At 36.4% G+C, this 27208-nt stretch overlaps 1 long non-coding RNA gene across 1 annotated transcript in view; it reads right to left on the reverse strand.

The window, feature by feature from the left end:
* Positions 1–3739: 3739 nt before the first annotated feature.
* LOC141553814 (uncharacterized) overlaps positions 3740–27208 on the reverse strand; it is a 30368-nt gene continuing 6899 nt past the window's right edge. The window contains exons 2-3 of the long non-coding RNA XR_012485655.1: positions 11754–11844; positions 3740–3915 (exon numbers count right to left, since the gene is read on the reverse strand). This is a non-coding gene — a long non-coding RNA (uncharacterized LOC141553814). The remainder of the gene's footprint in view (positions 3916–11753; positions 11845–27208) is intronic.

A 27208-nucleotide genomic window follows, 5' to 3' on the forward strand; every position in this document is an offset into this window, starting at 1 on the left:
TCAAGTAATTTGTTTATTTAATTGCTTTCAGTAAAGATCCTAAATAGAAAGAGGTCTAAGGTAAAAACCCAACTGGATTGTCTGTTGTCTTTGGCCAAATTATTTTGATTCCAGTTTTATCTCTGTAAAAGGACAGCTTTGAGTGAAGGAAATGTTTAATTTCATTAATTAAAATAGCTATTTTTAAAAATTTAAACACTTTCCATTTTTTAATTCTCTCATTATGATACTTTGACCCCAGGACATCAAAAGCTTTTGGGGAACAAAAGAGTAAACTCAAACGTCATCACTTTCTCAAGTTTGATAAACCTGTTTTGAGTTTTGAATGAAAAAAAAAAAGATCATCTCTTAAATGATTTATTATATCTAAATCCCAAGTCTTAACACAAATGCTACTACTTTTTGTTGATGAAAGCAGGGGACATAAGCTATCACTGTGCACATAACATCCCATCTGCCTTTTCAGGAGGTGGGGGTTCACCCTCTCTGCACAGATTCTAGTGATGGTTTGAGGACCATTTGCCAGGAATGAAGCAGAGAGGATTCTCAGTCTGCTGAGGATAGGATGACTTGGCTTCTCATGTCTTTTCCTACTTGGTTATTATCATAGATGCCCATGATTCCTTTCAGATAAAAAGTAATCTACCATTGCAAGTTCATAGTGAATGACAAAGGAGAGAGTGTTACTTCTAATTCTCCCACAAACTTCCCAGAGTCCTCTCCCCTTCCCCCTGGGCCTGGCATATTGTCACCCACAGGTGTGTTGTATGTACCCGATTTCTCCCAGCCAACATTTATATCTTCCTCAACTTGTCTATTAGGGGAACAAATGATAGGATTGGGGTTCCTCTGAATGCGCTTTGTGCTTGATCCAGGGTCTTCACAGAGAGTCAATGGAAAATGCAGACTCATTTGGGAAGGGGGTCTTTGGATGAGCTGCTTAGAGCCTCTTACACTGTTCTTTTACAATAAGGACAATTTAAGCAATAATACCCACCAACTGCATGGTGACTGTCCAAGGAACCACCTAAATGGTGAATGGTAAGACAAAGCAGGAAGATGCCTTCTGTTACTTGATAGCTCAGACTGCAGAGGAAGCCTCTCAGCCCCCAGCACCTGGTTTCCCTGCCAAGGGAATGGGAGGCTGACAAATGGCTCTTGTGAGATCACTGCATGAGATCATCCCTTAACGCACTCCTCTCAGTGTTTCCATCATTTCCAGGACCATTTCTGACACCTCTCTGATTGATCAGGGCTAATGAACTTGTCCCCTTACTCCACTTCATGATGGCCTGGAGTTCATTTTGGTGTAAATCATAGGATCATAAATCTCAGAATTGCAAGAGCATGGGTTTAGAGCTGGAAGAAACCTCAGAGGACATCCAATCCAATCTACAAATAAATATACTCCACTTACATTCTACAAATACAGAAACTGAGGCCCGGAGCTAAACAGGCTTGTCCAAATTCATTCAGGCAGGATCACAGGAGTCTAGGTTTGAACTTGGAAGGGAGCTCAGAGGCCATTATTCTAACTTCTCCATGTCACATATGAGCAACCAAGAAGTTGGAAAGGGCTCAAAGGTAGAACCTCATTTAAATAGGAAAAGCTCAGTCCTTGAGAACTTAAATGATTTGTCCAGTGGGTAATGGGCGATTCAAGCAAGTCCTCAGACTAAGTCCAGAAGCTCCTTCTAGAACCCAAGGTGGCTTTTGTGGGAATGGGCTAAATTGTCTCAAAAGGGGGTGAGGCAAGTCCATTTCTACTTAAAAGCGAAGCCCAAATTTTGTGGGTAAGACAAATCAATAAGGACACACATTATTGAAGAGAATGTAAAAACCACACATAAAGGTATAGACCAATATCAAGTTCTTATTCCTGTGAATATGAATGAATTTAAGACGTTAAGACTATTTTTCTTCAACATGAAAAATTGTGAAAAGCAAAGGAGCCATTCTTATGCTGACCCCTCAGTGTGGTCATTGTTAGAACTTGAGGAACTAGAAGTTCTTAGAATAGAAAAAAATTGAGGCACTCTTTGATGGGACTTCCTCCAGAGCCAACCAAATGTAGGTCTATGAGATCAGACGTTCATCTTTTTCATTTCCTAGTTCTTTTTCTTTTCTTTTTGTCATGGATTCAATTATTTTTAAAAATTTTAATTGTATTATATTTTCCAAATACATGTAAAAATAGCTTTCAACGTTCATTTTTGTAGGACTTTAAATTCCAGATTTTCCTCCCTCTCCCCCTTACTTTTCCCCTTCTCAAGACAGCAAGCTTCCCTCATTGTTCATTTCATCAGAAATCCAGAGATCTGCATTTTTCTTGCAGACCCTCCATTTGACCCTGGGAAATCAGCTAATTTTACACATGCATCTGTGATGAATGTTAACCTACTTTAGAAAGATGGAAGCTCCAGCACTATTTCATGCTCACAGACGATGCATCCCTCCCCCCATCATAAGCACCAATACATTTTAATACAAAATACAACTCGATTATTATTAGTAGTATTATGAGTTACACTGTGTGCTGGTACGGGCAGAATCATGAATCAGTTTTCCCCTTGTATTCTTTTCAATAATGTGGTTTTCATGGTAACGTTTTATTTTGGTTTCAATCCTGGTCAGCATCTGCTTAAAAATCCAGTTAAAAACTGGCACTTGTGTTCCAATTTCAAAGGGGGCAAATCAGCAGGGATAAGTTATTTCACGGACTGAAGACGAATCTTCAAAACCATCCAAATAAAAGGAATCAGGAATGAACTTTGAATAAAAGATCCATAAATGAGTCTAGAAGCCTCATTTACACTGTAATGCACACACCAGCATGATGTCATTATCAATTAGCTGGAGTATTTTCTCCCAGCCATCTATGTGCAGTATGGAGTCATTTAGTTTATGGTTATGATTACAGCATGTGTGTTTGTGTATGCGGGAGAAACACTAAGGCAGAAATGCCCACTGAAAGGAGTGATGGAGAAAAAGACATTTATGCTTGCAGTGAATCAGCCCCTCTTTATTGAATGTGATTTATTGATAGGAGGCGAGGCGTGAGACCCTGATCGCCTTGGATACAGGGGTGGGATTGGAAGCGTCTATTTTTGAGAGGATTAGATAGAGTTGAGAATCTGGAAGACCTGAATTAGAATTCTGTGACCGATATTTACTAGCTGGCTAATAATCTTAGAGGTAGGTGGTGCTGGATCTGGAGTTAGGAAGACCAGAATTCAAATTCAGAAGCTTACTAGTTATATGATCCTGGACTTGGATCTCTTAACTCTTGTCTGCCTCAGTTTCCTCAACTGTAAAATGGAGATGATAATAGCATATACCTTACAGGATGGTATGGCATAAAATGAAAGAACATTTATACAGTATTTTCTAAGTCTCAGAGTACTATATAAATATTAGCCTTTTGTTATTATTTATACTATTATAATTATATATTATACAACGACCATATCATTACAATAATTATTTATTATAATAATTGCTATTATTATCATTTAACCTTTCTGGGTTTCAATTTCCCCATCTGCAAAATGAGAATGACTTTGAAGGTCCATCCCAATTCTAAATGTAAAATTCCATGATCTTATGGAATAAATACATATCAATTGAACAAAAATGAGCTTTTTGACTCTCGGACCCAGGCAACTCCCTAAATGGTAGACTAGTTGGTAATTTGCATTGGCAAATAGGAGCTCCACAATAATGAAATCACATGTTTAGCTTGTTTTTAATTTACTGTTTAATTAACGGATCGTGCACATTAAAATAGTCTACAATTAACATATTGGCTTTTTGTTCTTTCTTTTTCTTTTTTTCCTTTTTTGCCTGCTGCTTTTCAATGTAGGAACTTGTCCAGATCATTAGGGGAATTTTCATTTGCGAGGTCTCCATTTATTCCTAGAAGAGCACAAATAATTACGATCAAGTAAAACTGTAGACAATGAAAAAGAGGATAAATGGTAACAGATAATACATTAGTACCAAGTTAGACATGTTTTCAAGCTTGTCAATGATATTTGAAAAAATCCCACTACCTTAGAAATCTGTATTTTAAAAAATGATAAAACCAGCTTAATTTTATCTATGATAAAAATCATCTTAAGATTTAACTTTATGATTGCTGTTCTCCTAGGATCAATGGTAATTTCTATGGATGGCAGCAAATTAACAATAACAACATTAGTAATCACAATAGCTGGCATTTATTGAAGGGGTTTTTAAAGGCATTTGTATATATTATCTCACTTGATCATCACAACAGCCTTACAAGGTAGGAGCTGTTATTTATTATTTCCATTTTATAAAGGAGATACTTAAGGAGGAGAAGATCTGTCTAGGATCATTCAGCTATTACGCTAAGGCAAGAGTTGAACTCGTTTCTCTGACCTCGAATCCAGCATGCTCTTTACTGTAACAGCTAAATGCCTAGAATAACAGCAAATATTTATCCAGCATTTTAAAGTCTGGCAGAGTGCCTTACATCCATTGTTTCATTTGGTCCTCATAGAGGGAAATGTGGCCTTGTGTTTGGGGGCACAGCAGCATGCTGTAAGGGTAGCTATCTGTCTTCTTATAATGGAATGATTCCACTTATGATATCATCTGCTTTAAGCCACGAGCTGGGGCTGTCACATAGGACACAGCTCTATCAATGTCTCAATGTGTCCATTATGTGTGGGAAGGCAGACTCTGTGTTTTCTGCAAGACAGTTCTATTAGGAACCTTCGGATGACTCTTCCTCCTGAGTTGAAAAGATTAATTCAACGTTTCCTTTGGTGCAACAGGGATGCATGGGGAAAAAGAAGTAGCTTGGGCTGAGGAAGAACTGGATTTAGAACCCAGAGATGCCCAATCAGGTTCAGTTTTCTGTGCTGTATAATTTCTAAGATTCTGAAAAATTGCAGCTTTGTGGCTCTGGCCAAGTTATTGTCTGCTCTGGGCCTCGGTTTCTGTCTCTGTGAAATGAAGAGGTTGAGGACTTTCAGGTTTTCTTCCTATTCTAGATCTGTGATCTAGAAATGTTATAGGATCTAAAATGTTCTTTAACTTACAATTGAAGGCTGGGACTCTAATCCATAATTCCTCTCTTATGTTTGTAGAAAAGATAAAGAGAAACATAGACAATAATAATAATGATGATGATAGAATTTATATAATGTTCACTATGTGTCAGGAACTGTGCTGAGCTCTTTACACTTGCTATCTTGTTTAATTCTCACAGTAGGTAGGTGTTTTATTATCTTCATTTACAGAAGGGGAAACTGAGGCAAAGAGAAGTTAAGTGACTCACCTAACAAATCACACAGCTGGCCAGGGAAACAAGATGGTTAGAGGATTGACCTTGGTGTTGAGAACGTGAGTTCAAATACAGTCTCATAAACTTCCTTGCTGTGTGAACCTGGGCAAGTCACTTCACTCTGTTTCCTCATCTGGAAAATGAGTTGGAGAAGGCAATGGCAATATTCAGAGTGAAACAGCTCCATGACAACAAAAACTTCTTGACTCTAGCTCCAACACTCTATCAAATACATGACTTAGATGATGATGATAACTGACATTTATTCAACTCTTTAAAGCTCATTTGAATCATGCAACAATCCAGTCAGATAAGTGATGCAGATATCATTATTCCCACTTTTCAGATAAGGAAACTGAGGCAGAAAGAAGTTAAATGACTTACCTGGGTTATATAGCTAATAAACATCTGAATCTGGATTTGAACTCAAGTCTTCTTCAGGATGGGCACTCTATTAAATATCTAGCTACCTTATATCTAATTCCATATGTCTATGTACACACATACACACATGTAATACATATGCAGACATACTATAAATGCACATTATAGGTATATATGTAATTACATGTATATGTATATATGTTTATTATATATTATATCATATGTATGTGTGTATTTAGAGTACATGTATGTACACTGTGTATTCATCTATACACATACATGAATACATGCACACACCTGTATGTGTTTATAGGTGGTGGTCTAAGCCTGGGTTTGATGCCATTGGTGTAGGGAAAGCCTCTCACGGAAACCTCTTTCCCCAGTGTAGTTCAGTGACTTGTCCCTAACTTATGCTCTTATGGGGACTCTGGGGTCCTGAGAGGTTCTAGGTCAGTCATCACGTTGCTGCTCTGTGCCATAGAGGGAAGGGGACTAGACCTGGGATCTTATTGACATGAGAAAGACCCCTCTACCAAAACAAGTCTGCACATTTTCTGCTTCTTAGCTCTTAGAAACTTGCCCCGAATGTAACCCAGCCAGGGAGCTGTAGGGATGAAACTTGAACCCAAATCTTCAAAGCCAGTTTTCTATCTGCTAAACCATCCTTCAGATTCAGCTTCAATCCATGCTTTCTGATTCCAAGCCTAGCCTGGATCAATTAAAAACCCTCTTATTTACTTTTTTCTCCTCCATTTATGCGTGCGTGTACATGTACATGTACATGATATATGTGTCTGTGTATATATATATATATATATATATATATATATATATATATATATATATATATACAGAAAAATAAAATCACGCTTATAGGTGTATATTTACTTATCATTTCTTTGTCAGATTGTGTTGCTATTACATTACTATCATTTTTTTAACATTCTCCGGTTCAAGGAGAGACTCACTATTGTTCAGGGGTGTGCTAGAGCAAACTCCAACTGGTTTGTGAGAGCCCAAATTTTCAGTGTGAGCATTTAAACCTGGGAAATCAGCAAAAAATGCTACCAACTGGGGCTTGTTTTATTATTTCATGGATTGTTCAGACTTAAGAAAGTGATGGAGAAAATGTGAGTAATGCAGATTAAACTTAAAAGTGGGTCCTGATATATCTGTTTTCCTCAGAGTTGGGTTGTTAAACATTTAACAACCACCTTCTAGGTATTACAGAAAGAATGTTATGTATTTGGAGCCAAGTGAGACCTGATTCAAATTCGGTCTCCCATACTTCCTTGCTGTGTCATGGTAGGCAAATCACTTCATATTTCTGAGTCTTAATTTTCTCATCCACAAAATGGGGAATGATAATGTCTGCTGTAATTGCCTTATGGGCTCATGAGGAGACTGAAACAAGATTATGTGTGGAGAGTGCTTAAAAAAAACAAACCAGCCCATAAGTGTAAAGAAGGGCGTGTCAGCTATTAGTCAAAAGCCCCCCTGAATTGGGCACCTCTGTGATGAGGGTCTTCCCTCCAAGAGTTTGGATATAGCCTTGTCTGTCCATCTTGTTCACAATCTCCCATCAAATCACCAGAGAGAATCTACCCAAGAGACTTTGAGAGGATATTAATAGAGCATGATGGTTGTCTCATCCTCACCAAATGCATGTCTAGTACAACCCTACCATTTACAGATGAGAAAACTGAGGTCCAGACAGATCAATTCACATAGGGAGCAAGAGACGCTGTGGGAATTTGAACCTAGGACCTCTGATTTCAGATTCGGGCTGCTTCTATATATCACAATGCTTCCCCTGTCCTGCCTCCCTCTTCTATTCATTTTTTTTTCTCCCTATAGAGTCAATCAGGGCATTTTCCCTATAACAGCTGCCTTGGACCCAGAGCTGCTGAGTCAGTCTGAAAAACGCTACTCTGACAAAACCAAGCCCCACAACCCAACATGCATTTTCTTCACGATTTTCTATTTTCAAAGATACATTTGTAATCCAAAATCTATTGGCAGAAAGAACCCCAAGGGCAGGAAGAAATAACACTCTTATAGACACACGTCATCCAAAATAATTTTATAGCAATTGATTAGAAAATCATCGCAAGATGAAGGAGACACATGAGGAAAAATATCTGTTAGATTTTCTGGGCAGAGTCATCTTTTTTTCCCTCTCAGTATATTTTTCCACAAAATCATTTATCCTGGGATCAAAAATAGGCGAATGCTGGCTCAGTTCTCTTTTGAGGAGATTCAAGAAAGCTGCGCTCCATTATTTGTTGCTTGTAATGGCTTTTTTTAAGCTCTAAATTTGAAAGCTCAAAAATGTAATATTACTCAGGAGGCTGTAGACTTCTTCCCTGACATGGCTGAAATATAGGCTAAGGAGCAGAGGATTTTAGAAATGGAAGGGAATTTAGCTCTTTGGTCTCTTCTGGCTCAGAGGTGCTAAGATTCTTTAAATTAGCTTAATCCCCTTATGTGGAGATGAGGTGACTGAGTTCCAGTAAAGTTATGAGGAGGATGGTAAATTAGAATACAGTGTCCTGGATTCTGAGTCAGGAACTTCCAACTTGGATTCCTCCCTCAAACATTTGCTAGTTGTGTGATCCTTGGCAAGTCATTTTACCTCTCCTGATGTTTTCCTATTTCCACATGGGAATAGAAATATCCCAAGGTTGTGATAATTAAAGTCAATGAGATTATATATGTATACATATATACAAACACATATACATACATGTATGCAGATATAGGTAATGTTCTTCTCTAAATTATTATGTTCTCTGGGAGTAGGTTTCTTGGAGGGCCTTAGTTTCAGTTCAGTTTCAATAATCCCAAATGCAGCCAGCAGTTAAAGTCCAAATCCTTTATTTTTTCCTTCAAAGTCTTGTCTCTTTTCCTAGGCCCGGTTAGCTTTCTTAGAGTCCTTTCTCTCTCAATGGTTCCGAGAGCTGTCTCTGAATGTCTCCAGCCAGCACAAAGGTGGAAGTTGAAATGAATCTTGACCCCACCTCCAAAGTGGGCTTCTGGGTTCCTGTGGGCTTGTGGGAGCTCCTTCTCATATATGCTCTCTTAAAGGTGTCAACTCTAATAAGTACTAAGTACATAATCACTTAGCACCTTGTTTCAAGTTCTGGTTCATAATAGATATAGGTACCTCTACTTCTATATATCATCTCATTAAATGTATGTATCTATTTATAGAGAGATAGATATGATTAATTTCAATAGATCTAAATCTATAGTATCTTGCCTTTAAAGCACCATATTAATAATAGGTACTATTATTGTGTCCTCCCCAGGATCAATGAGAGAACCCTAAGTGGCACTTCTACCTTCTGAGTCCTACCTAGGCCCATAATGCTTCCAAGTTATCTGGCTTGTATGAATACCTGTAACTGAATAAACTCTCAAAATCTCATCTAATACCTCGGTCTAACATAATGTAATCTCTTTGAAGGCAAAGTTTTTTTTTTTTTTTTTTTTTTTTTTTTTTTTTTTTTTTTTGGGGGGGGTGGAGGATTAGTGCTTGCATTTAATAGATTTATGATTTTGATCAAATCAGTTAAAATCTCTAGGTCTCAGTTTTCTCATCAGTAAAATGGGAGAATTTGATTAGATATATTTAAATTTACATAGATATATTGTTGATTTCTGGAGGTTTGTCATTTTTTTTAAATCCTTCAGCTTTATCAGAACTATTAGTGGTCTTTATTTCTTTGCTATTTTTCCAGATATCCTAATTAAAACATGGTGTTATTGGCAAATAACTTATATATATTATATATATATAATAACAATATATATATTTTATGTATTTTATTTTATATATATTATATATATATAATAACAATATATTGGCAAATCCTTTTGTTTCCCCTGCCCATCTTTATATATTTAATTTCAGACTCTACTCTTATTATTAGTGGAGCAACTGTTCTAGACTTACTCTTACAAACCCAAATAGCTCTACAGAACAGGTCACGTTCCAGAGAGTGAATATCATGACATCCCTCAGGTCTCTGAAGGTAGCCCTAAGGGATTTGGGAAACGTGTCTGAGTACAGTGGTTCTCAAACCACTTTTGTGTAGTAGACTCCTTTCATATTCTGGTAAAGCCTATTCCTTCTCAGATTGATGTTTTTAAATGCATAAAATAAAGAGAATTATAAAGGAAAGCAATTATATTGAAATGCAGTTATAAAAATCCAAAAATAAGTTCATGGACCCCAGGTTAAGAACTTCTATTAATAATGCTATTGTTCACAAGCCCCAATTTCTGTGCTTTCCCCACTCCTATGATTATCAGTAGATATTAATTACTCCTCCAGGTGAAATTAGCTTTTAAAAATGGGCATTTACTTTAGTGGTATAGTTGGGGTAAAACAACCCCTCAAAAGTCTGCATAGAAGAGACAAAGAAAATGTTATTTTAAGTTAAAGCACATGTGGAAAAGGTGGTAACTCATAACCTCTGGAAGTCCTTTTGCTGACTCCTCAAATATTCCCATTATGGACACCATTTCTACCTACTTTTATAACTAACCTTGAACCTGACTTTCCTCAATGTATCTAGATTGCTCTTAGCTCTCAATGCAGACACTGCCAATAGATGCTGATACCAAAGAAAAAGTCCAAATCCTCTGGTTTTCTTGAGTTCATGAGATCTTTCTCCAGCCAATAGGTATGGAGGAAAGGGGTCAAGAAAAAGTCCAAGGCTGATGTGCTCTCCTCCTCCTCTTCCTCTTTTTCATCCCTCTTCCTCTAGTCTAAATTATTCCTTCTTAGGGACTTGGCTGAAGGCATATATATATATATATTAATTTAAATACAAAATAAGAGGAGGAAAAAAAGCTTTTCTAAGAATACAGCAGAACATACAAAAGGATTCAATATAAAACAATGAATTCCCACTTCAAGAAAACCTATGTAATAAGTGCTATATGATATTTTCAATGCTACTCAGATTTTCTGAGCTTCCTTTTGTTCTGCTTTGGCTCTGTACTGTGTACTTTTTATTTTATTTTGTTTTTCTCCCCTCCTTCCTGTTTTTCCCCATCAAGGCTATAATCAAACATGAATACAAATTCATGTGTATACATATTCATAAACATACACATACATACATATACATAATATACACACACACACACACACACACACACACACACACACATATATATATATATATATATATATATATATATATATATATATACATATATAGAGAGAGACCTTACTATACATTTTCTATTTGTCTGTTCTTTTTCTGGCGATAGCTAGCATCTTTCTTCACAGATCTAAGTGTTTCCATGTTTTTCTAAATCAACCAACTCAACATTTCTTATATCACAGTAGTATTCTATCACAATACTTTCTACTTGTGTGACCCTGGGCAAGTCACTTAACCCCAATTGCCTCAGGGGAAAAAATGAAAAGTAAACAGGAACAATAACATCAAAGTCCATGAATAATTGAACAAAAGTATACAAGCCTTTTCTTTTCTGGTTAAGTTTATCCAAGTGTATTATCTTATTAAGTAATTAAATAGAAGAGATAATTATAAAAGTTAACCAACAGCAATCACCCACATCATGATTGTTATATATTACCAAAATGAAGGTGTAGTTGTTTGACTGGGAAAGTTTCCAGTGTAGGAACTACTTTTAATTTTGCTTGGTACAACAACTGGCACATAGTAAGTGCTAATATATCCCTATTGCATTGTATTGAATTGTTTCTTGTACATTACTTTTGTCTTTCTTACCATGGAACTAAGCCACTGGAGGGCACAAACTATTTCACTTGTGTAGTTGTGTCTCCACAACCTGGAATAATTACTGACACACAATATATGCTTAGTAAATATTTATTGACAGATTAGTTGTAAGGCCCTTGTGAGCCTGGATTAATTATCTCTTGTATATCCTGCAGTGTTAAACAGAGTTTCAGATCCATAGGTTTGTCAGACCATTGTCAGAAGTGGCTGATAGCATACTGAAAGACATGTTCCAATATTAGGCTTATTTAATGGCCGTCTCTACTGACCTTTTCTTTTTCCTGCCTCTTTTTATATCCAAGGATTGTTCAATATATTTTGAAGATAAAATTTGTAGAATCTTTCAACTGAATTTCTTGCCTGCATTGATTGGAAAAGATAACAAAATATAGTGTTAAGACAACCGAAATCAAGACATCTGGCTTAAATTTCCCTCTTACTAACTCACTTGCCTCTTAGTTTCTTTATTTGTAAAATGGAAGAAATAATCTTTGTACTGGCTCTGTCACAGAATTTCTGTGAGAAAGCATTTGTTAACATTAAAGCTCTGTCAAAATAAGTCTTGATAATAGTGTCTCTATTAATTGACACTCCATTGCCCGGGAGACATGGTTTCTACCACAAATTATTGGTGTTTTGTGAGGTTGAGAGTTTACCTGTCCACAATATTTGTGGATGTTTTAACTTGTTTCTTTTAGTTGTATAGTCAATAGTCTTCAAAAGGCCTTATTAACAGTGCTAACATTTCATGTCAACATTAGAAAACCTTTAGAGGTTTTTAGATTTATTTAAATTTTTATTTTTAAATCAAAACTTTTAATTTATTTTGAAAACTTTAAATTGGTTTCATTCTCTGGTTCTGAGGCATCCTGAGGGATTTATGGGAGCCTATGTTTTCCTCCTTCCATAGACTCCAGCCTTCCTTAGCTGTTTCCCTCCATTATCTCAGCACCATTTATTTATTTATTTATCTATTTAATTAATTAATTTATAGAATTTAATTTATTTTTACAAAGAGAAAAATGTATACCAAGAATCTCAAAAGCATAACCTTCCATATATGATGATGATGATAACAATAATAATAGCTAATATTTCTATACTGCCTACTGTTCTCTAAGCACTTAACAATTATTAACTCATTTGTACCTCAGAACAACTCTGGGAGTTTGGTGCTGTTATTATCCCCATTTTACAGATGAGAGAACTTAGGCAAGCAGAAGGTAAAGGACTTGTGTAAGTGTGATCCAGCTAGTAAGTGTCTGAAGTTGGATTTAAACTTAGGTTTTCCTGACATATATATATGTGTGTGTGTACATATGTACATACACACATGTATACATATATGTATATATACACATATACACATATATATACATATATACACACATATACACACATACACACATATATACATATATACACACACATATACACACATACATACATATATACATATACACATATACATATATATATATATATATATACATATATATATATATATATATATATATATATATATATATATATATTATATATATAGGTGGCACAGTGGATAGAGCACCAGCCCTGGAATCAGGAGGACCTGAGTTCAAATCTGGCTGCGGACACTTAATACTTCCTAGCTGTGTGACCCTGGGCAAGTCACTTAATTCCAATTGCCTCAGCAAAACAAAAACAAACAAAAGAAGATATATATTGGTTTCTTGGTGGCAAGGGTAATATGGTAGAAACTAAATTCATAATAACTTAGTTCTTATAAAATACTGATCCTGCCAAAATCACGTATATATGTGCCATGGCTGCTGTGTCATGGAGTTCCAAACATCATTTTGCAGATCTCCACTTTGAGGCATTAGTGTTAGGCTGGCACAAAATCTGGCCTGAATCCTGAGTTGGGGCTTCCTTTGGTTTACTGTTCTGGCCAAATATGAAAGCGCTCTCTGACCCAAGAATGGAAAAAGATGGACAAGGACAAGGACAGAGGCTCATGTGTCAGGGGCTTTATGATATCTGAGGGGAAGAAGGCCTCATCTGCATTATAGAGCAGTCACTGTCCACGTGCAGGTAAGAGATGGCCAAAGCTGCCTTTTGCCCTTTTGGAAGTCTCTACAGTTCTGGTTATGTAGTCAACACACAAAGGGCTCTTCCCAACCACTGTGGTTAGTCAGCCATGAGTAGTGATGGAATGGCTACTCTGTCTCTTCAAGACACTTCCCTTATCCCTCATCTCAGTTATCCAGAAAGCAGCACTTGCATGAGGTGTGATGCTGTCCCAAGAAGTTTGGGCAAGGTCCAGGCCCCCACATTTTATGGATGCTTTTTGTGTTTAAATCATTGTCCTTTTCGGAGAGATTTACTTCCTCCTCTCCTCTCAAACTAGTAAGCCTTGTATTGTAGCACAGAAGAACAAAAAATTATGATTCTGAGTATGAATGATGATATATACATTCCTGTCATCACCTACCTCTCTATGGAAAGAAAAAAAGCATTTTCTTTCCTCTGTGGCCAAGACAGCTCATTATATAGTTCCTCGTGGTTGGGCTTCATTTAGTGTTCTTGTCATTGACATGATTCTAGTCATATATAACGCTATCTTAACTCAGTTTACTTCCTTCAGCATGAGTTTATACAACTTCCAAAGGGGTTTCATTTTTCTGAATTCATTTTCATTTTTTCAGATGGAATAAAACCATTCCATTGTCCACAGTTGGTTTAGCCATCCCCCAATAGAGATATCTACTTTATGTTATGAATAGCCTGGTACATTTTTGTCTCTGATCTTCCTGGGGTATGTTACTAATGATGGGGCGTCTCTTTAGTTCTAAATAAACCAGCCTTTTTTGCTGATTCAAAATACTAAGATCATATTAAAAGCTGAAAAAGGGGATCTAATCCCTTTGTTTCATATATAAGGAAATTAAATCTAATCGAAAGTTAATCACTTCCCTGACACTGCACAGCTAGGAAAGAAGAGAATTAGGTTTTGAATGCAAGTACTCTTACTTCCAGGCTGTCAAGCTAGACTACTGTGGACTCTTCATGCATATTCTCTATCTGAAAAACAGAATAATTCACTAAGGAGTCTATGATGGATGGCTATACTGTATATCTAGACCTCATTTACTCAATAAATCATTCAACAAGAATTTATTGACCACTTATTATGTGCCTGGTCTAAAAACTGAATCTATAGAGGGTGGACATTGAAGACTCCGGAAATTGGCTAGTGTTTACTTTCCTTTTTTGCTTTGATGTATGTTCTCATGTATTTTTTTCAAAAAAAAGTTGGTTGGGGAGAAATACTACGGGCTGAGGGATGGAGGAAGTGCTTGGTCTTTTAATTCTTGACTTAACTGAAAGCTCTCTGGGGGCTAGGGTCATTTATTAATCAGTTTGGAGTGTCCCTTAATACTTAGTATTGAAGATTTTCCAACAAAGGAGGTCATTAAGTATTTGTTCAATGAACAAGCAAAGAAATGAATGAATTTGGTCATCAAATAATAATGCTTTTATTGTTAGTAAATAATAACTCAAGTTTATCTGGTGTTTTGAGTGACAGCATATCATAGGGAATAGAAGACGAGCCTTGGAGTTAGGGGGACCTTTGTTCAAGTGCTGTTTAAATGACTCTAGGAAGTCATTTAACTTTTTAGTGACCCATGTAACTCTCTGAGACTTCAGAGATACAGAGCGCTGCGCCTGGAGTCAGGAAGATTTGAGTTCCTAGCTGTGTGACTCTGGGCAGTAATCTCCGTTTCTTTATCTGGAAAATAGTTAATACCTCTCTCCTAGGGCTAAGAGGAATATCAAATGAGATAAGGTCTGTAAAGAACTTTGCACAGTATAGATAGTGTATAAATGCTTAGTCCCCCTTTTCTTCTGTTACCAACAGTCTTCTACCATTCTTCTGGTAAGAGGCAAGGAGCATACTTGACAAATTTGAAGCCACAATTGGCCAGTGTAATTATAATTAATTATTAATTACTTTATAATCTATATGGGAATATATAATGTAACATATTATATAAAACATATATAATATTTAATACATATAAATTAGATCTATGAAGACTTTCAAAGTCGTTTTAACCATTCATTGCCCTAATTCTGCCTGTTTCATTTTGCATCTGTTCATACAAAGTTTTCCAGATTTCTCTGAATTTTTTTTGTCATCTCTTGTGGAACAAAAATATTCCGTTACATTCAAATGTCACAATGTGTTCTGACATTCCCTAACTGATCAACATCCATGCAGCCGAAACTAAGATTCTCACTTTGCATATAAGGGAACTGGTGCCCAGAAAAGAGAAAAGGATTGTAAAAGGTCACTGAGTGAGCGGCCACGCTGGCTCCCAGCTCTTGCTTTCATTTCCAAATCCTGTGTTCTTCCCATCTCTTATACTTTTCTGTTACCTATACGGTTAACGACCTGTGACTTTAAGTTGCATTGATTAATGTGTTCTATAGACCCTCTTGCATTGATTGCTGTCTGTTACATCTTCTCTTCATCCCATTTATTATCCCTTAAGTGAGTACTAGTTGAGACAGACAGCACTTTGTGGTCGATACCGAAGAAAATCTCTCCTCTTAATATTGACACCTAATGTTGATAGTTGACTTAATTTTGGATCCCTGCACTCATCTAGGAAATGAAAGTATGCCTTCCTGATGTTATAGCTGTGCTGGAAGATGTTAATATAGCCCTGTAAGTACCTAGGGGTCAATCAGAGCATCGCTTAGGTTGTTTCGATGCTGTGCCAAACATCTTTCCAAAGGCAGGGGGCAATGGAAAGCATGCTGAGCCCGGGATAGACTTTCATTCAGATATTAGCTATGAGCCCTTTCAGTCGTGTGACCAGAACCATGGCAATGGCGGGGGTGTATGTGACTGAGACCAGTTTTTAGATAACTGGAAAGTGCAAAAAATGGGGACAAAAATGATTTTAAAAGACTATGCAACTTAAAAAAATCAGTTATAATCTTTATTTTGGAGGCATTTCATTCTTTTAGAACGTTAGTTTTTTAGTTAACAAAAGTGTTGAGTTCACTGAAAAAATAACAAAATTTAAGAGTTGGAAGGGGCATTGATGATGGCCTAGTCCAATCTGTACATGAAAGGGTGTTTTAATATAACTTTCCTTATCTGTGAAATGGGGATGCTATTATCAGTAGTATCTACTTCATAGGATTATAGAAAACTTCAAATAAAATGTTGAATGGAGAGTATCTTTGCCTCTTAATGTATTATGCAAATGCTAGCTACTACTATTACCTGGCAGAAATAATTTGCTCAGAGCAAGCACTTAATAAAACATTTGTTTAAAATGAATAAACTTGGTAATGGAGCTAATTCCAAGGATTGTTTAAAAAAAATAAAATCCAAACCTTTTTTGGGCCTTATTCCATATCTGAATCATAGTAAATGTAAGAATATTTAGCCTTCTTCCTCCCTCCCAAAAGTTGACACTTGTCTCACTTTTATGAGGACGTTTTGCATCTTATAGACTCAGGGAAGTGGAACTCCCTGCTTAACTGTAATCAGTGATCTACTTTTCAGTTCAATTGTGGGAAATGCCCTTCCCTTGTATTATAGCAGGTCCACATTGAGGGCAGGGTGACTGAGACTTTTCTCAGGGCTCTAAATTTCTGAGGGCACTAAAAGCACTCACATTCCTTCACCAGTACTGAAAAGGACTGTGCTTGGTTAACAAGCTGTGCTAGTTAACTCCAGTCTTGGGAGTCTTGTATTTTGTAGCCTTCATTTACCTTATATCCTCAGGGATGTATTGATGAGGTATCTCTCTCTCTCAAACAACTGATTTGAGGGCATGCTTAATAAAGTTTACCCTGGGTGCTAAGACTGCTAGTTATCACTCTGCATCAAGGTCACCGGTGAACACTCCAGTTTCTCTGAAACTTGAACAGATCCTTCTGTGACCAAAGCTCCAGAACTATGCTGAGCCAGCAGCCCAATTCCAGCAGAGACTGCAGGAATCTTATGTAACAACTTAATTAAAAAAACTCCACTTTGTGTTTCCATAAACCGAGTACCAGGCTATTAAATTATTTCAGGTCTTTCAGAGATGATTTTCTTAATGTTAATTAGAATATGCAAATAAGCTTAAATACCTGTCTTCATTCTTTTTGTGAGTGTTTTTTTAAAGGTAATTCTTGCTTGTTGTTAATCTAGCAACTACATATTTTCTCCTAATTATGAGAAGTATTATTAACTAAATAACAAATTCCATTCAGACAGAGTCCAAACCCAATTCTTCATGTAGAATGCTGCTTTTATTTTCTTTTCTTAGGTCTACTTTAGTTCTGTTTTGATTTTCACAGTCTATAATAAACTGAATATCTTTCTAAACACCAGCTTTCTTGCCAGAATTACTATGTGCTAGATCAAAATCTCTGTGAAAAGAAGATAAACCTCAACCTTTGGGAGGGAGGAAGAAGGCTCACTATATGGGAAATATGGAGTCGTCGGTAAATATTCTTACATTTACTATGATTCAGATATGGAAGAAGGCCCAGAAAAGATTTGGATTACTTTTTACAGTCCTTGGAATTAGCTCAGTAATGCTTTGTAAAATTATGATTTCATACCGATTATTAGAGATTTCACGTAGTAGAGACTCCAAATCCCATGAGGAAAATTGCTTTGTGTGAGAGAGGGGAAGAGAATATGGCAATGATTTTATAAAAGGAGAAAACAAACAGACATTTATTTTGCATTGTAAAAATGAGAATGAAGCATTTTCCAATTTGGAATGGCACACTCGAGTCTCCCAAGATTTGGAAATAGGTATCACTCACAGGGCAATGGAGAGGCCCAAGAGGGGCATGGGAAAAAAGCTAACATATTACAAAAAAAAACAAAAGGAGATGTGTAAAGAATATAATCAAAGAAACATCAGCAAAAATATATGAGCTCGTTTTGTGAAGAGAATAAGGGGCAGATAGATGGAACATTTATTAAATGATTATTATATGCCAGAAACTGCACTATGCACAATGAATAAAAATATAAGCAAGCAGAACAATAACTGCCTTTAAGGAGCTTATATTCTAAATGAGAAAGAACAATACATAAAAGGAAGCTGGGTTTCTGGAAAGGGGAAGGAAGTATACATGAAGTAGTATGGCCATAAATGTCCTGGAAGTGAAATGGATGTCTAGACTCAAGCAAGAAAAGGCCAAGAGGATTCTGGGAAGATGGAGGGATAAGGCAAAAAATTTCAACCTTTACAGATTTCCCCCACAAAGGGAAGGAAAAGAGAAAACTGTGACTTAGGACTATCACAGAAGTTAAAAACAAATAGGACTTGGGAGTGGTTCTCCTGTGGCCATCAGGGAAGATCTGAAGAAACATATCAGGAGGAGCTTTAGCCCTTGTGAAGTGTAAACACCTCCAGGATAGTTCCACTGAAATAGCAAGCAGGGTATCTCTGGCTTCCAATGAAATAGCAATCAGGGTATTCCTGGAACTAGCTAGGTTGAGAAGTAGCCTCAGCTCCTGCCACAGGAACTTTCACTTTCCAGACAGTGTGAGGAGTTGGATGTCTGAGTCAGGGAAGACAGAAGGAACCTCTGCTGATTATAAATACCCAGCCTAGCTGTGCTGCCAAGACACAGCTCTGGGCAAGAAGTAACCAGTATACACTTGCTGGGTATTGAAATGGTGGGGCAGAGACACTGCTGGCTGTGGACACTTACAAGAGAGTGGAATTCTTGGTTTCAGGTTCCATGCAAGAAGGGAGAACTGAAGGGTGACTTGAATATAGAAGCACCATTCCTCTATCTTGGGACTAAAGGTGATTACATTAAAAAGTTATTATTTAAAAAAAAAATAAAGAGCAGGAAAAGGAGAGAGAATCAGATAATATAGAGTTTCTATGGGAATAGGGAGGACTGGGTTCATCTTCAGAAAAGGATACAGGAAAAGAAAACATTCACAGAGGAATCCAAAAAAGACTAAAAATCAAGTTGGGGGATTGGGAAAAACTAAAGAAAAAAGGCAATTCAGGAAAAACAAGATTCTGAAAAGAAAATCAACTAACTAGAAAAGGAGATCCAGAATTTTAAGGAAGAAAACAACTCCTTGAAAACTAGAATAGGGCAGGGGGAAGCAAACAAAGTTATAAGAGACAAAGAAATAATAAAACCAAATTAAAGAATGAAAAACATAGAAGAGAATGTAAAACATAAGAAAAACAACAGATCTGGAGCAGAGATCAGTAAGAGTAAACATAAGAATAATTGAATTATTAAGAACTTCCTTAAGAAAAGGAATCTATGCAATAATACAAAAATAATTTTATCCTGAAGTATCAGAATAAGAGGAAAAAAGTAGAAATAGAAAAAAATCCATCACTCACAACCTGTAAGAGATGCTATGAGGGAAACCTATAGGAACATAAATGATAAATTCTGAAACCTTTAGATGAAAGAGAAAATCTTATGAGCAACAAGGAAAAAATTAAATTTGATTTATTTATTTAAATTTGATATAATGTAATTTAAATATGTTAGAATCATAATTAGAATCACATAGGACCTAACAGCAGTTAAATGAAAAGACTACAAATTTTGGAATCCCATATATTGAAGAACAAAAAATTCCCTCCAAACCCCTCCTCCCAAAAAACAAAACAAAACAAAACTATAATTGTGGCTGAAAATAACCAGCAAAGTTAAATATAATCTTGAGCAACAATAGCAGCAACAACAAATGGACATTCAATGAATTGTCAGATTTTGAAGGTTTTGTTGTTTAAAAAATTCTGAACTTTTAGAAAATTTAACATATAAGATCCCAGAGAAATTTAAGGTAACTAATTTCAAGGGACTCAATAAGGACATGGAAATATAAATCATATGTTTAAGATGGTCATTGCTAATTGAATAATTTGAAAGAAAGATTTGGATAGAGCTGAGTATGATGTGATTTTTAAAAAGCAAAAACATGTAGGAAAAAGTAAAAACAGTAATTATGTTGTATGCATGAGTGCACGAATAAGAACTGACCCAAAGGAATTAGACTTGGGGGGGGGGAGAGGGCTGCTAGTTCTGAAATTCTACTCATATTGGAAATGGGTTAATGAGGAAACAATACATATATATCTAAACGGACATAAAAATCTTCTAAACTTATAACGAAATAATACAGAGAGGAATACTATGGAGGGTATAGAAAGGTATATAGTTAACAGAAATGGGATAAAGTATGTATATTAAAGGAAATGGGATAAGGAAGAAGGGAAAAAGTGAGGGGGAGAGGATAAGGGAAGGATTCCTGGGGGGATAAGTTAAGTAACAGCAAGGCAAGGTAGAAGGTATAAGTAAAGTAAAGGAGTCAATAGGGATAAGAAATAAGAGATACATACAAACATAACAACAATGATCAGGAATAGAATTTAGGAAAGAAAAAATAGTATTGGTAATCATTGGTCTCAGATAAAATTAAAACTAAAATAGATTTAAATAAAAAAGAAAAATAGGGAAACTATACCAAGCACCAACCATTATTAGTCAATATAGTTTTAGACTATTTAAAAGAACTAGATAGCATAAGGTTGGAGTATTTCTGTGTTGTAGAAAAGGATAAGTTGGTGGATTTAGAAAAAATATGGAAAGACTTGGATTTATGTCTACTTTCTGAGAAATAGGACAAACAAGTTCAGTATGACCTTAAAACCGTGTATGAATGTACATGTGTACATAAAATATATCTGCACTTAATTGTAGCTTTCTTGGAGGACGTGGGAGTAGAGAGGAGGAAAAGGGAAAAAAAAAGAAAAGAATAAAATAAAAAGTACTCAGCAAAGAACAAAAGAAAATCTACAAAGAAGCAAAGAAAAGATGGATAGCTCTGAACACAATGTGTAGTATTTCTTATATATATTTTCTTGAAATGGAAATTTACTGTCTCATATTTTGAATCCTCTCTTCTGTTCTGCTATGCACATGGCAGTTTTTCTTTCTCTCTTTTTTTTCTTTCATTGGAAACAAATAAAAATAATTTAAAAAAGAAAAATGTCAAAGCTGGTTTATCAAAGCTCAGGATAAACCAATATGGTGTTCTATTCTCAGATGGGCTGGGAGTGGGGATGATGGCCTAAAGAGATAAGAATGCAAACTGCATGGATGATGGATGAGTAGCTCTCATACTTCATTTGTATCCTGGCCATATCAAATATACTTGAGGAAGGATACTAGACTTATTGAGGAGAATTTATGGGAATACTTGGTCAAGAATGGTTTAGAATGGGTGTTTGGGTAATCTGTATCATTGAGGGAACAACCAAATCTCTCAGATCATCTCTCCATTGGATTGTTGAAGTATTTGAACTGAGAAAAATAGAAAAAAATATAAGAATGGAACACTAGACTAGGAGGAGTCTGTATAGATACATGCTTCTTAGGCAAAATGCATATTTACATAGATTGTCTAAAAGTTGCTCTAGAGAAAGGCATCTTTGGAATATTGGCTATCTATCTCCAAGAGAAACTTGATTCTTGCGTGGAAGAGAAGAGGAGACCACGAGGCTGGCCATTCTATTTTCTTCTTAGAGAAAGCACCAGACTAAATTTATATGAATTGTGTTTACCCCACTTCCACAAAATATTTATTTTTGGAGTTTTCTTCTATTTCTTTTCTTCTTCCTTTTTATCCCTTCTCTTCCTTTTCTTTCTTGCTCTTACTATTCTTGTTCTTGTTCTCTTCCTCCTCTTCTTCCTCCTCCCCTTCTTACTCCTCCTCCCCCTTCCTATAACCCCCTCTTCAGTCTCTTTCCTTTCTCCTTCCCCTCTCCTACCTTCTTTCTACCCTTCCCCTCCCCTCATTAAACCTAATCCTATTCTATTCAAGAAGCATGTATTAAGTACCTACTGGGGTATGTACTAAATATAGCGTTAGATAATCAGAACACATAAATATCCCTCTGATCAAGGAGTTTGCATTCTTCTGGAGGAATGCAATTTGACTATAGTAAACCAACATAAGATATAGATCAAATAAATACAAAGTAATATCAGAGAAAGATATTCTGAATTCAGGTTGTGATGGGTTTTAAATTCCAAACTAATGAGTTTAGTATTAAAAGAGACTACATAGGAAGACACTGAAGCTTCTTAATTAGGGAAACAAATTTGGATATAGGCTTTCTCATTAGTAAAATGGAAATAATGGCATCTTTTTCACAAAGTTGTTTTAAGGATTAATCAGATAACATACCTAAAGTTCTTTGCAAACTTTAACATACTATATTAATGTCAAATACAAATATTATACCATTGTTATTATTAAAACCATGTGGATTATGAAAATAGGGATAAAGTTCATGGTTATGTGTTTCAAATTCCTTTTTCAAGACAAAATAAAACTCATGTCTGACAAATTTTAAAGTACTTGAAGAGAAAACACAAGTCTTCATTCTAATATTTCCAAATTTGGAAATGACCACACACTGATATATTATCATTCTCCAATACCTCACTTTGAAACAGAAGTGACTCTCAAAGATTTTGCCAACAAGTTCCATTAGGTCTTACCAAGCTAGAAAAGTTCTCAATATTGCTTGCTATATGTATACAGTTGAATATTAAGCCTAGGTCCAAGTGGCTCAGGACCAGCTATGCTTCTTAGTGATAGATGTTATCTGTCCCAGCATTCAGGAGTGCCATCTGCTAAAGTTGTGATGTGTGTTTCAGGAGGAGAAACCTGACAATGCTAATATCATAACTATTCAAACTGCTGAATTATTGAAAGATAAAGAAATTATATTATCTTACTTCCAAGTGGTCATCATGATCATAGTCATTCTCTTGTTCTTGTTCTTATTCTTATTCTTCTTGTTCTCCTCCTTTCCCTCCTCCTTTTCCTCCTCCTTCTTTTCCTCCTCTTTCTTTTCTGTCTTCTCCTCTTTCTCCTTTTTCTTCCTTGTTCTTCCTTTTTCTTCCCTCCCTTCTCCTCTTCATTCTTCTCTTTCTTCTCCTTTCTTTTTTTCTTCCTTGTTCTTCCTTTTTCTTTTCCTCCCCCTCTTCCTTCTCCATCTCCTTCCTGCCTTGAAATCATCACAAGATTTCTTTGTCTTATTTGTCATTTCTCACTTGAATCTGCAAGTGTTCAGAACCCAAATAAAGGTGCCACTATTATATACTGGTATATTTTATAAGGGGAGAAAAGCTAGAACTCACAGAAACCTGTCTTCTAGGTCAGTTGTGAAGATTAATGAGTTAATATTAGAAAGTGCTATAGGGCAGCTATTCGCTTACCTAAAACAGCATAAAATTTTTATTTTGCCTTTTATGCTTCCTGAAAATCCCTTCAGTCTGCCACTAGGCTTTCAATGATGCGTGTAAAGAATTTAGGACATGATGATGAATCTTACTCAAGGGCAATCTAGATAGTACTGGAACTTATGCCATCTTGTAGATATTAGGCAAAATGCAGTCAATGTGATGTGGTGAGTTCAGACAGCCTGAAAATCTTCAGATAAAAGAGCTTATGACTTGCATACTATTATTACTTAGAATAGAAATTCTAGCAATGAAAATGAAATTATGCTTATAATCAATCTTGTTTTGACATGAGATGACCCTAGAATTTAGAAACCTGTGTCACTGCAATGCAAACGTGGGTAGGTCCAATCAGCCCAGAAAGACTTTTAGGTTGGTGGTGGAATCTAATTCTACTCATTGTTTGGGGATGATTATCAAACAATAGCACTCTCTTGACACTGTCACCTCTTTTCTGAAAATGATGGGAACCATGGTGTTTCCCCAGAATTTCCACTCCCTATATAGAAGCACCATAACAATCAAGACAGTGTGAATGAACTCTGAATGGCTGACTCTTCCAATTGAATAGGATCAGGTTAAGGCCTAGTAACATCACCTGTGGTAGAATAAGAAAGAAAGGTTCCTCACTAGTTGCTTAATAGCTGATAATAGCGAACATTAACATAGAAGGTGTGTGACCAAGTGAATTGGAATGAAGTGAGGTTGGGCTGTGCAAAGTCACCAGTCTCACTCTTCCCTCCAGAGTTATCTGGGTCCAGAGGCAAGATGTAGAACAGGATGACTGGAGTTGGGTTCACACAGGTGAGAACAGGGCTGATGAGTTTAGACAAAGTGTGCAATAGCTCTTGCCAATAGTCTCCATTCAGACTCTTTCTTTCCCACTCAAACTGACTATAAACATTATATAAAATCAAGTAACTCTAATGCTTTGGGGTTATTATTATTATTTCTTTTTGCTGAGGCAAATGGGTTAAGTGACTTGCCCAGGGTCCCACAGCCAGGAAGTGTTAAGTGTCTAAGACTAGATTTGAACTCAGGTCCTCCTGACTTCAGGGCCAGTTCTCTCTCCACTGTGCCATCTAGATGCCCCATTTTGGGGTTATTATTGAGGCTGGTTTATAATGGGAAAATGGAAAAGACTGAATCTGGGGATTGAATTCCAGATCTGGTTCTTCAATTCATAATCTTATGACTTCAAATATTTCCCCTATCTTAATCTCAATTTCTACATCTGTAAAATGAAAGGGCTGGAAAAGTTGACTGACCCTTCCATGATTTTCTGATTAAACTACAGCTATGGAGGAAAAGAAAGAAAATAGAACTCACTTGTTCATGGCAGGTAATGATGTTCTGGGGGATTGAATGCTGGGGACTTTAACCCCATGCCCTAGTGTTTATTTACTCCTGTAGAATACATTCCTGTAGATGTATTTTTGCAGTGTTTTTAATGACCGCAACTACTTGTGATCACTTTGAAAGTCTTGTATTTTAGACTGAATTATGAACTAAAAGATTTATTGGTTACAAGGCTATCCGACAATTGGAGATGATGCCTCTGTCTCTAGATCAAGCCATCCATGTTCTTGAACATACCTTCCAAACCCTTTCCTATTTATACAATTACAGACCCAAAAGTTCAGTGTCTGAAAGGGCCTAAAGACCATTGAATCCAAATTAAAATATTTTTCTAAAATATTGATAAATAATCACCTCACCTTTGCTAAAAAGCCTCTAATGACAGAGAACTCACTTTTGGGCAGCTCACATTTATAATATTTTCTTTCTATCAAGCTCAGATTCAATCTTTTCAGCTTTTACACATTGATTCCAGTCTTGTCACCTGGAATCAAGGAGAATAAATTTAACTCCTATTCTACATGACATTCAATGATTCGATTCAGCAAAGATTTATTGAGGGCCTACTGTGTGAGACCCTGTATTAAGCACTGGGGAGACAAAAAAGAAGCAAAAGACATTTGCTGCTCTTAAGAAACATAATTTCTCGTCAGAGTGACAACATGCAAACATATACAAAGTACGTTATATACAGGATGATAGGAAATAATTAAGAGGGGAAGCACTGGCATTAAAAAAGGGGGGTTATGGGAGACTTCCTGTAGAAAGTGAAATTTTACTTAACATTTCTATGAAGTTAGAAATCAGTGGAGGAATAAGAGTGCTTCAGGCATGGAGACAGCCAGAGAAAATGTCCAGAGCTGAGAGATAGAAGATCTTTTTCATGGAATAGCCAGGAAGTCAGTGTCACTGGATCGAAAAGAACATGTTGGGAAGTAAGGAGCAAGAAGATAGAAAAGGGGGAGGAGGCAAGGTTATAACGGACTTTGAATTTCAAAGAGAGCATTTTGTATTTGAGGCATTGGGGGCACTGGGAGTGGTGGGGTCGTAGTGGGAGTTTACATGACCAATCTTGGATTATAGGAAAATCCCTTTAGTGGCTGAATGGAAGATGAGCTGTAGTGGGGAGAGACTTGAGGTGGGCAGATATTAGTGGTCCAGGTGGGTCAGCACCTAGGGCGGGGACAGCGTCAGAGAACTGAAGAGGGAGATTCAAGAAATGCTTCAAAGTTAAAATCCACCAAAAAATGTTACTAAGATACCATTGACCAGAGATGTTACAAAGGTGAAATCGACCAAAGATACTTCAAAGGTGAAATTGAAAAGAAACAATTGACCAGAAATGTTACAAGGAGAAATTGGCAGGCTTTGGCACCATATTGGATGTTGGTGGAAGGAAGGAGGGAGAGGGATGGTAGTAAGTTCAATATGACTTCTAGGTTGTGAGCTTGAGGAACTGGGGGGATGGTGGTATCCTCTCCAGTGATAGGGAAGTGAAAAAAGAGGAGGATTTAGGGGAAAAATAAGGGACTTAATGAACTCCATTCTGGATGTATTGAATTGAAGTTGTCTACTGAAATCAATCCAGTTTAAGATGTCTGAAAGGACTATTTTGGCTTCCTTTAGTCTTTTCTTCCCAGTCTAAATATCCGCGGTTCCTTAGGCACTGGAATCCACAAGTCTTGGGGATCTTTGTTCTCTTCTAGGCTCTCTCTAGTTTATCAATGTTCTCTGTCATATATAATGCCCAGAACTGAATGTGACATTCCAGAGGTGATTTGAGAAATGTAGAGAATAGCTCCCTAGTCTCACCTTTCTTAGGGAATCCCAAGATTTCTGGAGTTTCCTTGGTTTCACAACTCACTATTGACTCCTGTCAAGATTGGAAACATATTAAAACTCCCAAGTTTTTTTCAGGTAAGTTTCTATGACTCCCACATCTAGTACTTGATTTTTTTGAACCCAAGTATAAGACATTATGTGTCTGCCTATTAAGTAGTTTCATTTTTTCTTGGATCATTTTTTCTTGAACATTTAATTGTTAGGGATCACACCTGGA

The sequence above is a fragment of the Sminthopsis crassicaudata genome, chromosome 2 (genome assembly GCF_048593235.1).
Source record: "Sminthopsis crassicaudata isolate SCR6 chromosome 2, ASM4859323v1, whole genome shotgun sequence".
In the NCBI taxonomy this organism is placed as follows: Eukaryota; Metazoa; Chordata; class Mammalia; order Dasyuromorphia; family Dasyuridae; genus Sminthopsis; species Sminthopsis crassicaudata.